Source organism: Schistocerca americana, chromosome 9 (assembly GCF_021461395.2).
Source record: "Schistocerca americana isolate TAMUIC-IGC-003095 chromosome 9, iqSchAmer2.1, whole genome shotgun sequence".
Classification (NCBI taxonomy): Eukaryota; Metazoa; Arthropoda; class Insecta; order Orthoptera; family Acrididae; genus Schistocerca; species Schistocerca americana.
In genome coordinates, this window is record NC_060127.1 from 236,494,666 (window position 1) to 236,508,254 (window position 13,589).

Consider the following 13,589-nt stretch of genomic DNA (forward strand, 5'->3'; position numbering starts at 1 on the left):
TTTAGAATTACTGTATCCCTCTCACCTTCGTATTGACGATGAAACACAGAAATTGCATTGGAATTAAATATAAAAGGCACAATGCCGACTTAACTTCAAAAAGACTGACCCTTCTTACTGTCTATGTTTTGAACCATTCCTGTGACACTAGTCATAGATTCCGATGCATCACTTCAGGTTTACTGTATCCCTCTGACCTTCTTATTGACAATGAAACACAGAATTTGCATCGGAATTAAATACAAAAGGCACAATGCCGACTTAAGTACAAAAAGACTGACTCTTCTTACTGTCTATGTTTTGAACCATTCCTGTGACACTTGTTATAGATTCCGATGCTTCACTTCTGGTTTACTGCATCCATCTGACCTTCTTATTGACGATGAAACACAGAAATTGCTTCGGAATTATATATAAAAAGCACAATGCCGACTTAAGTACAAGAAGACTGATTCTTTTTACTGTCTATGTATTGAACCATTCCTGTGACAATAGTTATAGATTCCGATGCTTCACTTCAGGTTTACTGTACCCCTTTGACCTTCTTATTGACGATGAAACACAGAAATTGCATCTTAATTAAATACAAAAGGCACAATGCCGACTTAAGTACAAGAAGACTGTCTCTTCTTACTATCTATGATTTGAACCATTCCAGTGACAGTAGTTATAGATTCCGATGCTTCACTTCAGGTTTACTGTATCCCTCTGATCTTCTTATTGACGATGAAACACAGAAATTGCATCGGAGTTAAATACAAAAGAAACAATGCCGACTTAAGTACAACAAAACTGATACTTCTTACTGTCTATGTTTGGAACCATTCCTGTGAAACTAGTTATTGATTCCTATTCTTCACTTCAAGTTTACTGTATCCCTCTGACCTTCTTATTGACGATGAAACACGAAAATTGCATCGGAATTAAATACAAAAGGCACAATGCCGACTTAAGTACTAGAAGACTGACTCTTCTTACTGTCTATGTGTTGAACCATTCCTGTGACACTAGTTATGGATTCCGATGCTTCACTTCAGGTTTACTGAATACCTCTGACCTTCTTATTGACGATGAAATACAGAAATAGCATAGGAATTAAATAGAAAAGGCACAATGCCGACTCAAGTACAAGAAGACTGGCTCTTATTACTGTCTATGTTTTGAACCATTCCTGTGACACTAGTTATAGATTACGATGCTTCACTTCAGGCTTACTGTATGCCTCTGACCTTCTTATTGACAATGAAACACAGATATAGCATCGGAATTAAATACAAAAGGCACAATGCCGACTTAAGTACAAGAAGACTGACCCTTCTTACTGTCTATGTTTTGAACCATTCCAGTGACACTAGTTATAGATTCCGCTGCTTCACTTTAGAATTACTGTATCCCTCTCACCTTCGTATTCACGATGAAACACAGAAATTGCATCGGAATTAAATATAAAAGGCACAATGCCGACTTAACTTCAAAAAGACTGACCCTTCTTACTGTCTATGTTTTGAACCATTCCTGTGACACTAGTCATAGATTCCGATGCTTCACTTCAGATTTAGTGTATCCCTCTGACCTTCTTATTGACGATGAAACACAGAATTTGCATCGGAATTAAATACAAAAGGCACAATGCCGACTTAAGTACGAAAAGACTGACTCTTCTTAATGTCTATGTTTTGAACCATTCCTGTGACACTTGTTATAGATTCCGATGCTTCACTTCTGGTTTACTGCATCCATCTGACCTTCTTATTGACGATAAAACACAGAAATTGCTTCGGAATTATATATAAAAAGCACAATGCCGACTTAAGTACAAGAAGACTGATTCTTTTTACTGTCTATGTATTGAACCATTCCTGTGACAATAGTTGTAGATTCCGATGCTTCACTTCAGGTTTACCGTACCCCTTTGACCTTCTTATAGACGATGAAACACAGAAATTCCATCTTAATTAAATACAAAATGCACAATGCCGACTTAAGTACAAGAAGACTGTCTCTTCTCACTATCTATGATTTGAACCATTCCTGTGACACTAGTTATAGATTCTGATGCTTCACTTCAGGTTTACTGTATCCCTCTGACCTTCTTATTGACGATGAAACACAGAAATTGCATCGGAATTAAATACAATGAAACAATGCAGACTTAAGTACAACAAAACTGATACTTCTTACTGTCAATGTTTAGAATCATTCCTGTGACACTAGTTATAGACTCCGATGCTTCACTTCTGGTTTACTGTATCCCTCTGACCTTCTTATTGACAAAGAAACACAGGTATTGCATCGGAATTAAATACAAAAGGCACAATGCCGACTTAAGTACAAGTTGACTGACTCTTCTTACTGTCTATGTTTTGAACCATTCCTGAGACACTAGTTATAGATTCCGATGCTTCACTTCGGGTTTACTGTATCCCTCTGACCATCGTATTGACGATGAAACACAGAAATTGCATCGGAATTAAATACAAAAGGCACAATGCCGACTTAAGTACAAAAAGACTGACTATTCTTACTGTCTACGTTTTTAACCATTCCTGTGACACTTGTTATAGATTCCGATGCTTCACTTCTTGTTTACTGTATCCATCTGACCTTCTTATTGACGATGAAACACAGAAATTGCATTGAAATTATATATAAAAAGCACAATGACGACTTAAGTACAAGAAGACTGACTCTTCTTACTATCTATGTTTTGAACCATTCCTGTGACACTAGTTATAGATTCCGATGCTTCACTTCAGGTTTACTGTATCCCTCTGACCTTCTTATTGACGATGAAACACAGAAATTGCATCGGAATTAAATACAAAAGAAACAATGCCGACTTAAGTACAAGAAAACTGATACTTCTTACTGTCTATGTTTTGAACCATTCCTGTGACACTAGTTATAGATTCCTATTCTTCACTTCAGGTTTACTGTATCCCTCTGACCTTCTTATTGACGATGAAACACAGAAATTGCATCGGATTTAAATACAAAAGAAACAATGCCGACTTATGTACAAGAAAACTGATACTTCTTACTGTCTATGTTTTGAACCATTCCTGTGACACTAGTTATTGATTCCTATTCTTCACTTCAAGTTTACTGTATCCCTCTGACCTTCTTATTGACGATCATACACGAAAATTGCATCGGAATTAAATACAAAAGGCACAATGCCGACTTAAGTACTAGAAGACTGACTCTTCTTACTGTCTATGTTTTGAACCATTCCTGTGACACTAGTTATAGATTCCGTTGTTTCACTTCAGGTTTACTGAATACCTCTGACCTTCTTATTGACGATGAAACACAGAAATAGCATCGGAATTAAATACAAAAGGCACAATGCCGACTCAAGTAGAAGAAGACTGGCTCTTATTACTGTCTATGTTTTGAACCATTCCTGTGACACTAGTTATAGATTACGATGCTTCACTTCAGGCTTTCTGTATGCCTCTGACCTTCTTATTGACGAAGAAACACAGATATAGCATCGGAATTAAATACAAAAGGCACAATGCCGACTTAAGTACAAGAAGACTGACCCTTCTTACTGTCTATGTTTTGAACCATTCCTGTGACACTAGTTATAGATTCCGCTGCTTCACTTTAGAATTACTGTATCCCTCTCACCTTCGTATTGACGATGAAACACAGAAATTGCATTGGAATTAAATATAAAAGGCACAATGCCGACTTAACTTCAAAAAGACTGACCCTTCTTACTGTCTATGTTTTGAACCATTCCTGTGACACTAGTCATAGATTCCGATGCATCACTTCAGGTTTACTGTATCCCTCTGACCTTCTTATTGACGATGAAACACAGAATTTGCATCGGAATTAAATACAAAAGGCACAATGCCGACTTAAGTACAAAAAGACTGACTCTTCTTACTGTCTATGTTTTGAACCATTCCTGTGACACTTGTTATAGATTCCGATGCTTCACTTCTGGTTTACTGCATCCATCTGACCTTCTTATTGACGATGAAACACAGAAATTGCTTCGGAATTATATATAAAAAGCACAATGCCGACTTAAGTACAAGAAGACACATTCTTTTTACTGTCTATGTATTGAACCATTAATGTGACAATAGTTATAGATTCCGATGCTTCACTTCAGGTTTACTGTACCCCTTTGACCTTCTTATTGACGATGAAACACAGAAATTGCATCTTAATTAAATACAAAAGGCACAATGCCGACTTAAGTACAAGAAGACTGTCTCTTCTTACTATCTATGATTTGAACCATTCCTGTGACACTAGTTATAGATTCCGATGCTTCACTTCACGTTTACTGTATCCGTCTGATCTTCTTATTGACGATGAAACAAAGAAATTGCATCGGAGTTAAATACAAAAGAACAATGCCGACTTAAGTACAACAAAACTGATACCTCTTACTGTCTATGTTTAGAACCATTCCTGTGACACTAGTTATAGATTCCGATGCTTCACTTCAGGTTTACTGTATCCCTCTGACCTTCTTATTGACGATGAAACACAGAAATTGCATCGGAATTAAATACAAAAGAAACAATGCCGACTTAAGTACACCAAAACTGATACTTCTTACTGTCTATGTTTAGAACCATTCCTATGACACTAGTTATAGATTCCGATGCTTCACTTCAGGTTTACTGTATCCCTCTGACCTGTTTATTGACGATGAAACACAGAAATTGCATCTTAATTAAATACAAAAGGCACAATGCCGACTTAAGTACAAGAAGACTGGCACTTCTTGCTGTCTATGTTTTGAACCATTTCTGTGACACTAGTTACAGATTCCGATGCTTCACTTCTGGTTTACTGTATCCCTCTGACCCTCTTATTGACAAAGAAACACAGGTATTGCATCGGAATTAAATACAAAAGGCACAATGCCGACTTAAGTACAAGAAGACTGACCCTTCTTACTGTCTATGCTTTGAACCATTCCTGTGACACTAGTTATAGATTTCGCTGCTTCACTTCAGAATTACTGTATCCCTCTGACCTTCGTATTGACGATGAAACACAGAAATTGCATCGGAATTAAATATAAAAGGCACAATGCCGACTTAACTTCAAAAAGACTGACCCTTTTTACTGTCTATGTTTTGAACCATTCCTGTGACACTAGTCATAGATTCCGATGCTTCACTTCAGGTTTAGTGTATTCCCCTGACCTTCTTATTGACGATGAAACACAGAATTTACATCGGAATTAAATACAAAAGGCACAATGCCGACTTAAGTACAAAAGGACTGACTCTTCTTACTGTCTATGTTTTGAACCATTCCTGTGACACTTGTTATAGATTCCGATGCTTCACTTCTGGTTTACTGTATCCATCTGACCTTCTTGTTGACGATAAAATACAGAAATTACATCGGAATTATATATAAAAAGCACAATGCCGACTTAGGTACAAGAAGACTGACTCTTTTTACTGTCTATGTTTTGAACCATTCCTGTGACAATGGTTATAGATTCCAATGCTTCACTTCAGGTTTACTTTATCCCTTTGACCTTCTTATTGACGATGAAACACAGAAATTGCATCTTAATTAAATACAAAATGCACATTGCCGACTTAAGTACAAGGAGACTGACTCTTCTTACTATCTATGTTTTCAACCATTCCTGTGACACTAGTTATAGATTCCGATGCTTCACTTCAAGTTTACTGTATCCCTCTGACCTTCTTATTGACGATGAAATACAGAAATTGCATCGGAATTAAATACAAAAGAAACAATGCCGACTTAAGTACATGAAAACTGATACTTCTTACTGTCTATGTTTTGAACCATTCCTGTGACACTAGTTATAGATTCCGATGCTTCACTTCAGGTTTACTGTATCCCTCTGACCTTCTTATTGACGTTGAAACACAGAAATTGCATCTTAATTAAATACAAAAGGCACAATGCCGACATCAGTACAAGAACACTGACTCTTCTTACTGTCTATGGTTTGAACCATTCCTGTGACACTAGTTATAGATTCTGATGTTTCACTTCAGGTTTACTGTATCCCTCTGACTTTCGTATTGACGATGAAACACAGAAATTGCATCAGATTTAAATACAAAAGGCACAATGCCAGCTTAAGTACAAAAAGACTGACTCTTCTTACTGTTTATGCTTTGAACCATTCCTGTGACACTAGTTATAGCTTCCGACGCTTCACTTCGGGTATATTGAATCCCTCTGATCTTCTTATTGACGATGAGACACAGAAATAGCATCGGAATTAAATACAAAAGGCACAATGCCGACTCAAGTACAAGAAGACTGGCTCTAATTACTGTCTATGTTTTGAACCATTTCTGTGACACTAGTTATAGATTCCGATGCTTCACTTCAGTCTTACTGTATGCCTCTGTCCTTCTTATTGACGAAGAAACACAGATATTGCATCCGAATTAAATACAAAAAGCACAATGCCCTCTTAAGTACAAGAAGACTGATCCTTCTTACTGTCTATGATTTGAACCGTTCCTGTGACACTAGTTATATATTCCGATGCTTCACTTCAGGTTTACTGTATCCCTCTGACCATCGTATTGACGATGAAACACAGAAATTGAATCGGAATTAAATTCTAAAGGCACAATGCCGACTTAAGTACAAGTTAACTGACTCATCTTACTGTCTATGATTTGAACCATTTTTGTGAAACTAGTTATAGATTTCGATACTTCACTTCAGGTTTACTGTATCCAGCTGACTTTCTTATTTACGATGAAACACAGATATTGCATTGAATTATATACAAAAGGCACAATGCCGACTTAAGTACAAAAAGACTGACTCTTCTTACTGTCTATGTTTTGAACCATTCCTGTGACACTCGTTATTGATTCCGATACTTCACTTCAGGTTTACTGTATCCCTCTGACTTTCTTATTGACGATGAAACACAGAAATTGCATCTTAATTAAATACAAAAGGCACAATGCCGACTTCAGTACAAGAACACTGACTCTTCTTACTGTCTATGGTTTGAACCATTCCTGTGACACTAGTTATAGTTTCCGATGTTTCACTTCAGGTTTACTGTATCCCTCTGACCTTCGTATTGACGATGAAACACAGAAATTGCATCGGAATTAAATACAAAAGGCACAAGCCGACTCAAGTACAAGAAGACTGGCTCTTATTACTGTCTATGTTTTGAACCATTTCTGTGACACTAGTTGTGGATTCCGATGCTTCACTTCAGTCTTACTGTATGCCTCTGTCCTACTTATTGACGAAGAAACACAGATATTGCATCCGAATTAAATACAAAAGGCACAATGCCCTCTTAACTACAAGAAGACTGACCCTTCATACTGTCTATGATTTGAACCGTTCCTGTGACATTAGTTATAGATTCCGATGCTTCACTTCAGGTTTACTGTATCCCTCTGACCATCGTATTGACGATGAAACACAGAAATTGAATCGGAATTAAATACAAAAGGCACAATGCCGACTTAAGTACAAAAAGACTGACTCTTCTTACTGTCTATGTTTTGAACCATTCCTGTGACACTAGTTATAGATTCCGATGCTTCACTTCAGGTTTACTGTATCCCTCTGACCTCATTATTGACGATGAAGCACATAAATTGCATCGGAATTAAATACAAAAGGGACAATGCCGACTTAAGTACAAGAAGACTGACTCTACTTACTGATTATGTTTTGAACTATTCCTGTGACACTAGTTATAGATTGCGATGCTTCACTTCAGGTTTACTGTATCCAGCTGACCTTCTTATTGACGATGAAATACAGAAATTGCATCGGAATTAAATACATATAGATTCCGATGCTTCACTTCAGGTTTACTGTATCCCTCTGACCTTCTTATTGACGATGAAACACAGAAATTGCATCGGAATTAAATACAAATGAAACAATTCTGACTTAAGTACAAGAAAACTGATACTTCTTACTGTCTATGTTTTGAACCATTCCTTTGACACTAGTTATAGAGTCCTATTCTTAACTTCAGGTTTACTGTATCCCTCTGACCGTCTTATTGACGACGAAACACGTAAATTGCATCGGAATTAAATACAAAAGGCACAATGCCGTCTTAAGTACTAGAAGACTGACTCTTCTTACTGTCTATGTTTTGAACCATTCCTGTAACACTAGTTATAGATTCCGATGCCTCACTTCAGGTTTACTGAATACCTCCGACCTTCTTATTGACGATGAAACACAGAAATAGCATCGGAATTAAATACACAAGGCAGAATGCCGACTCAAGTACAAGAAGACTGGCTCTTATTACTGTCTATGTTTTGAACCATTTCTGTGACACTAGTTATAGATTAAGTTGCTTCACTTCAGGCTTACTGTATGCCTCTGACCTTCTTATTGACGATGAAACACAGATATAGCATCGGAATTAAATACAAAAGGCACAATGCCGACTTAAGTACAAGAAGACTGACCCTTCTTACTGTCTATGTTTTGAACCATTCCTGTGACACTAGTTATAGATTCCGCTGCTTCACTTTAGAATTACTGTATCCCTCTCACCTTCGTATTGACGATGAAACACAGAAATTGCATCGGAATTAAATATAAAAGGCACAATGCCGACTTAACTTCAAAAAGACTGACCCTTCTTACTGTCTATGTTCTGAACCATTCCTGTGACACTAGTCATAGATTCCGATGCTTCACTTCAGTTTTACTGTATCCCTCTGACCTTCTTATTGACGATGAAACACAGAATTTGCATCGCAATTAAATACAAAAGGCACAATGCCGACTCAAGTACAAAAAGACTGACTCTTCTGACTGTCTATGTTTTGAACCATTCCTGTGACACTTGTTATAGATTCCGATGCTTCACTTCTGCTTTACTGCATCCATCTGACCTTCTTATTGACGATGAAACACAGAAATTGCTTCGGAATTATATATAAAAAGCACAATGCCGACTTAGGTACAAGAAGACTGATTCTTTTTACTGTCTATGTATTGAACCATTCCTGTGACAATAGTTATAGATTCCGATGCTTCACTTCAGGTTTACTGTATCCCTTTGACCTTCTTATTGACGATGAAACACAGAAATTCCATCTTAATTAAATATAAAAGGCACAATGCCGACTTAAGTACAAGAAGACTGTCTCTTCTTACTATCTATGATTTGAACCATTCCTGTGACACTAGTTATAGATTCCGATGCCTCACTTCAGGTTTACTGTATCCCTCTGACCTTCTTATTGACGATGAAACACAGATATTGCATCGGAATTAAATACAAAAGAAACAATGCCGACTTAAGTACAACAAAACTGATACTTCTTACTGTCTGTGTTTAGAACCATTCCTGTGACACTAGTTATAGATTCCGATGCTTCACTTCAGGTTTACTGTATCCCTCTGACCTTCTTATTGACGCCGAAACACAGAAATTGCATCTTAATTAAATACAAAAGGCACAATGCCGACTTCAGTACAAGAACACTGACTCTTCTTACTGTCTATGGTTTGAACCATTCCTGTGACACTAGTTATAGATTCCGATGATTCACTTCAGGTTTACTGTATGCCTCTGACCTTCTTATTGACGAAGAAACACAGATATTGCATCGGAATTAAATATAAAAGGCACAATGCCGACTTAAGTACAAGAAGACTGACCCTTCTTACTGTCTATGTTTTGAACCATTCCTGTGACACTAGTTATAGATTCCGCTGCTTCACTTTAGAATTACTGGATGCCTCAGACATTCGTATTGACGATGAAACACAGAAATTGCATCGGAATTAAATATAAAAAGCACAATGCCGACTTAACTTCAAAAAGACTGACCCTTCTTATTGTCTATGATTTGAACCATTCCTGTGACACTTGTTATAGATTCCGATGCTTCACTTCTGGTTTACTGTATCCATCTGACCTTCTTATTGAGATGAATCACAGAAATTGCATCGGAATTATATATAAAAAGCTCAATGCCGACTTAAGTACAAGAAGACTGATTCTTTTTACTGTCTATGTATTGAACCATTCCTGTGGCAATAGTTATAGATTCCGATGCTTCACTTCAGGTTTACTATATCTCTTTGACCTTCTTATTGACGATGAAGCGCAGAAATTGCATCTTAATTAAATAAAAAAGGCACAATGCCGACATAAGTACAAGAAAACTAACTCTTCTTACTATCTATGTTTTGAACCATTCCTGTGACACTAGTTATAGATTCCGATGCTTCACTTCAGGTTTACTGTATCCCTCTGACCTTCTTATTGACGATGAAACACAGAAATTGCATCGGAATTAAATACAAAAGAAACAATGTAGACTTAAGTACAACAAAACTGATACTTCTTACTGTCTATGTTTTGAACCATTCCTTTGACACTAGTTATAGATTCCGATGCTTTACTTCAGGTTTACTGTATCCCTCTGACCTTCTTATTGACGATGAACCCAGAAATTGCATCTTAATTAAATACAAAAGGCACATTGCCGACTTCAGTACAAGAACACTGACTCTTCTTACTGTCTATGGTTTGAACCATTCCTGTGACACTAGTTATAGATTCCGATGTTTCACTTCAGGTTTACTGTATCCCTCTGACCTTCGTATTGACGATGAAACACAGAAATTGCATCGGAATTAAATACAAAAGGCACAATGCCGACTTAAGTACAAAAAGACTGACTCTTCTTACTGTCTATGTTTGGAACCATTCCTGTGACACTAGTTATAGATTCCGACGCTTCACTTCAGGTTTATTGAATGCCTCTGACCTTCTTATTGACGACGAAACACAGAAATTGCATCGGAATTAAATACAAAAGACACAATGCCGGCTTAAGTACAAGAAAACTGACTCTTCTTACTGTCTATGATTTGAACCATTTTTGTGAAACTAGTTATAAATTTCGAAACTTCACTTCAGGTTTACTGTATCCAGCTGACTTTCTCATTGACGATGAAACACAGAAATTGCACTGGAATTATATACAAAAGGCACAATGCCGACTTAAGTACAAGAAGACTGACTCTTCTCACTGTCTATGTTTTGAACCATTCCTGTGACACTAGTTATTGATTCCGATACTTCACTTCAGGTTTATTGTATCCCTCTGACCTTATTATTGACGATGAAACACAGAAATTGCATTTTAATTAAATACAAAAGGCACAATGCCGACTTCAGTACAAGAACACTGACTCTTCTTACTGTCTATGGTTTGAACCATTCCTGTGACACTAGTTATAGATTCCAATGTTTCACTTCAGGTTTACTGTATACCTCTGACCTTCTTATTGACGATCAAATACAGAAAATTCCTCGAAATTAAATACAAAAGGCACAATGCCGACTCAAGTACAAGAAGACTTTCCCTTCTTACTGTCTATGTTTTGAACCATTCCTGTGACACTAGTATTAGATTCCGATGCTTCACTTCAGGTTTACTGTATCCAGCTGACCTTCTTATTGACGATGAAGCACATAAATTGCATCGGAATTAAATACAAAAGGGAAAATGCCGACTTAAGTGCAAGAAGACTGACTCTACTTACTGTTTATGTTTCGAAATATTCCTGTGACACTAATTATAGATTCCGATGCTTCACTTCAGGTTTACTGTATCCCTTTGACCTTCTTATTGACGATGTAACACAGAATTTGCATCTTAAATTAATACAAAAGGCACAATGCCGACTTAAGTACAAGAAGTCTGACTCTTCTTACTATCTATGTCTTGAACCATTCCTGTGACACAAGTTATAGATTCCAATGCTTCACTTCAGGTTCACTGTATCCCTCTGACCTTCTTATTGACGATGAAACACAGAAATTGCATCGGAACTAAATACAAAAGAAACAATGCCGACTTAAGTACAACAAAACTGATACCTGTAACTGTCTATGTTTGAACCATTGCTGTGACACTAGTTACAGAGTTCGATGCTTCACTTCAGGTTTACTGTATCCCTCTGACCTTCTTATTGACGATGAAACACAGAAATTGCATCTTAATTAAATACAAAAGGCACAATGCCGACTTCAGTACAAGAACAGTGACTCTTCTTACTGTCTATGGTTTGAACCATTCCTGTGACACTAGCTATAGATTCCGATGTTTCACTTCAGGTTTACTGTATCCCTCTGACCTTCGTATTGACGATGAAACACAGAAATTGCATCGGAATTAAATATAAAAGGCACAATGCCGACTTAAGTACAAAAAGACTGACTCTTCTTACTGTCTATGATTTGAACCATTCCTGTGACACTAGTTATAGATTCCAATGCTTCACTTCAGGTTTACTGTATACCTCTGACCTTCTTATTGCCGATCAAACACAGAAAATTCCTCGGAATTATATACAAAAGGCACAATGCCGACTCAAGTACAAGAAGACTTTCCCTTCTTACTGTCTATGTTTTGAACCATTCCTGTGACACTAGTTTTAGATTCCGATGCTTCCTTCAGGTTTACTGAATCCAGCAGACCTTCTTATTGACGATGAAGCACATAAATTGCATCGGAATTAAATACAAAAGGCACAATGCCGACTTAAGTACAAGAAGACTGACTCTACTTACTGTTTATGTTTTGAACCACTCCTGTGACACTAGTTATAGATTCCGATGCCTCACTTCAGGTTTACTGTATCCAGCTGCCCTTCTTATTGACGATCAAACACAGAAATTGCATCGGAATTAAATACATAAGGCACAATGCCGACTTAAGTACAAGAAAACTGACTCTTCTTACTGTCTATGTTTTGAACCATTCCTGTGACACTAGTTATAGATTCCTATGCTTCACTTCTGGATTACTGTATCCCTCTGATCTTCTTATTGACGATGAAACACAGAAATTGCATCGGAATTAAATACAAAAGTCGGAATGCCGACTTAAGTACAAGAAAACTGATTCTTCTTACTGTCTATGTTTTGAACCATTCCTGTGACACCAGTTATAGATTCCTATGCTTCACTTCAGGATTACTGTATCCCTCTGATCTTCGTATTGACGAAGAATCACAGATATTGCATCGGAATTAAATACAAAAGGCACAATGCCGACTTAAGTACAAGACGACTGACCCTTCTTACTGTCTATGTTTTGAACCATTCCTGTGACACTAGTTATAGATTCCGATGCTTCACTTCTGGTTTATTGTATCCCTCTGACCTTCTTATTGACGATGAAACACAGAAATTGAATCGGAATTAAATACAAAAGGCGGATTGCCGACTTAAGTAAAAGAAAACTGATTCTTCTTACTGTCTATGCTTTGAACCATTCCTGTAACACTAGTTATAGATTCCTATGCTTCACTTCAGGTTTACTGTATCCCTCTGACGTTCTTATTGATGATGAAACACGTATATTGCATCGGAAATAAATACAAAAGGCATAATGCCGACTTAAGTACAAGAAGACTGACTCTTTTTACTGTCTATATTTTGAACCATTCCTGTGACACTAGTTATAGATTCCAATGCTTCACTTCAGGTTTACTGAATCCCTCTGACCTTCTTATTGACGATGAAACACAGAAATAGCATCGGAATTAAATACAAACGGCACAATGCCGAC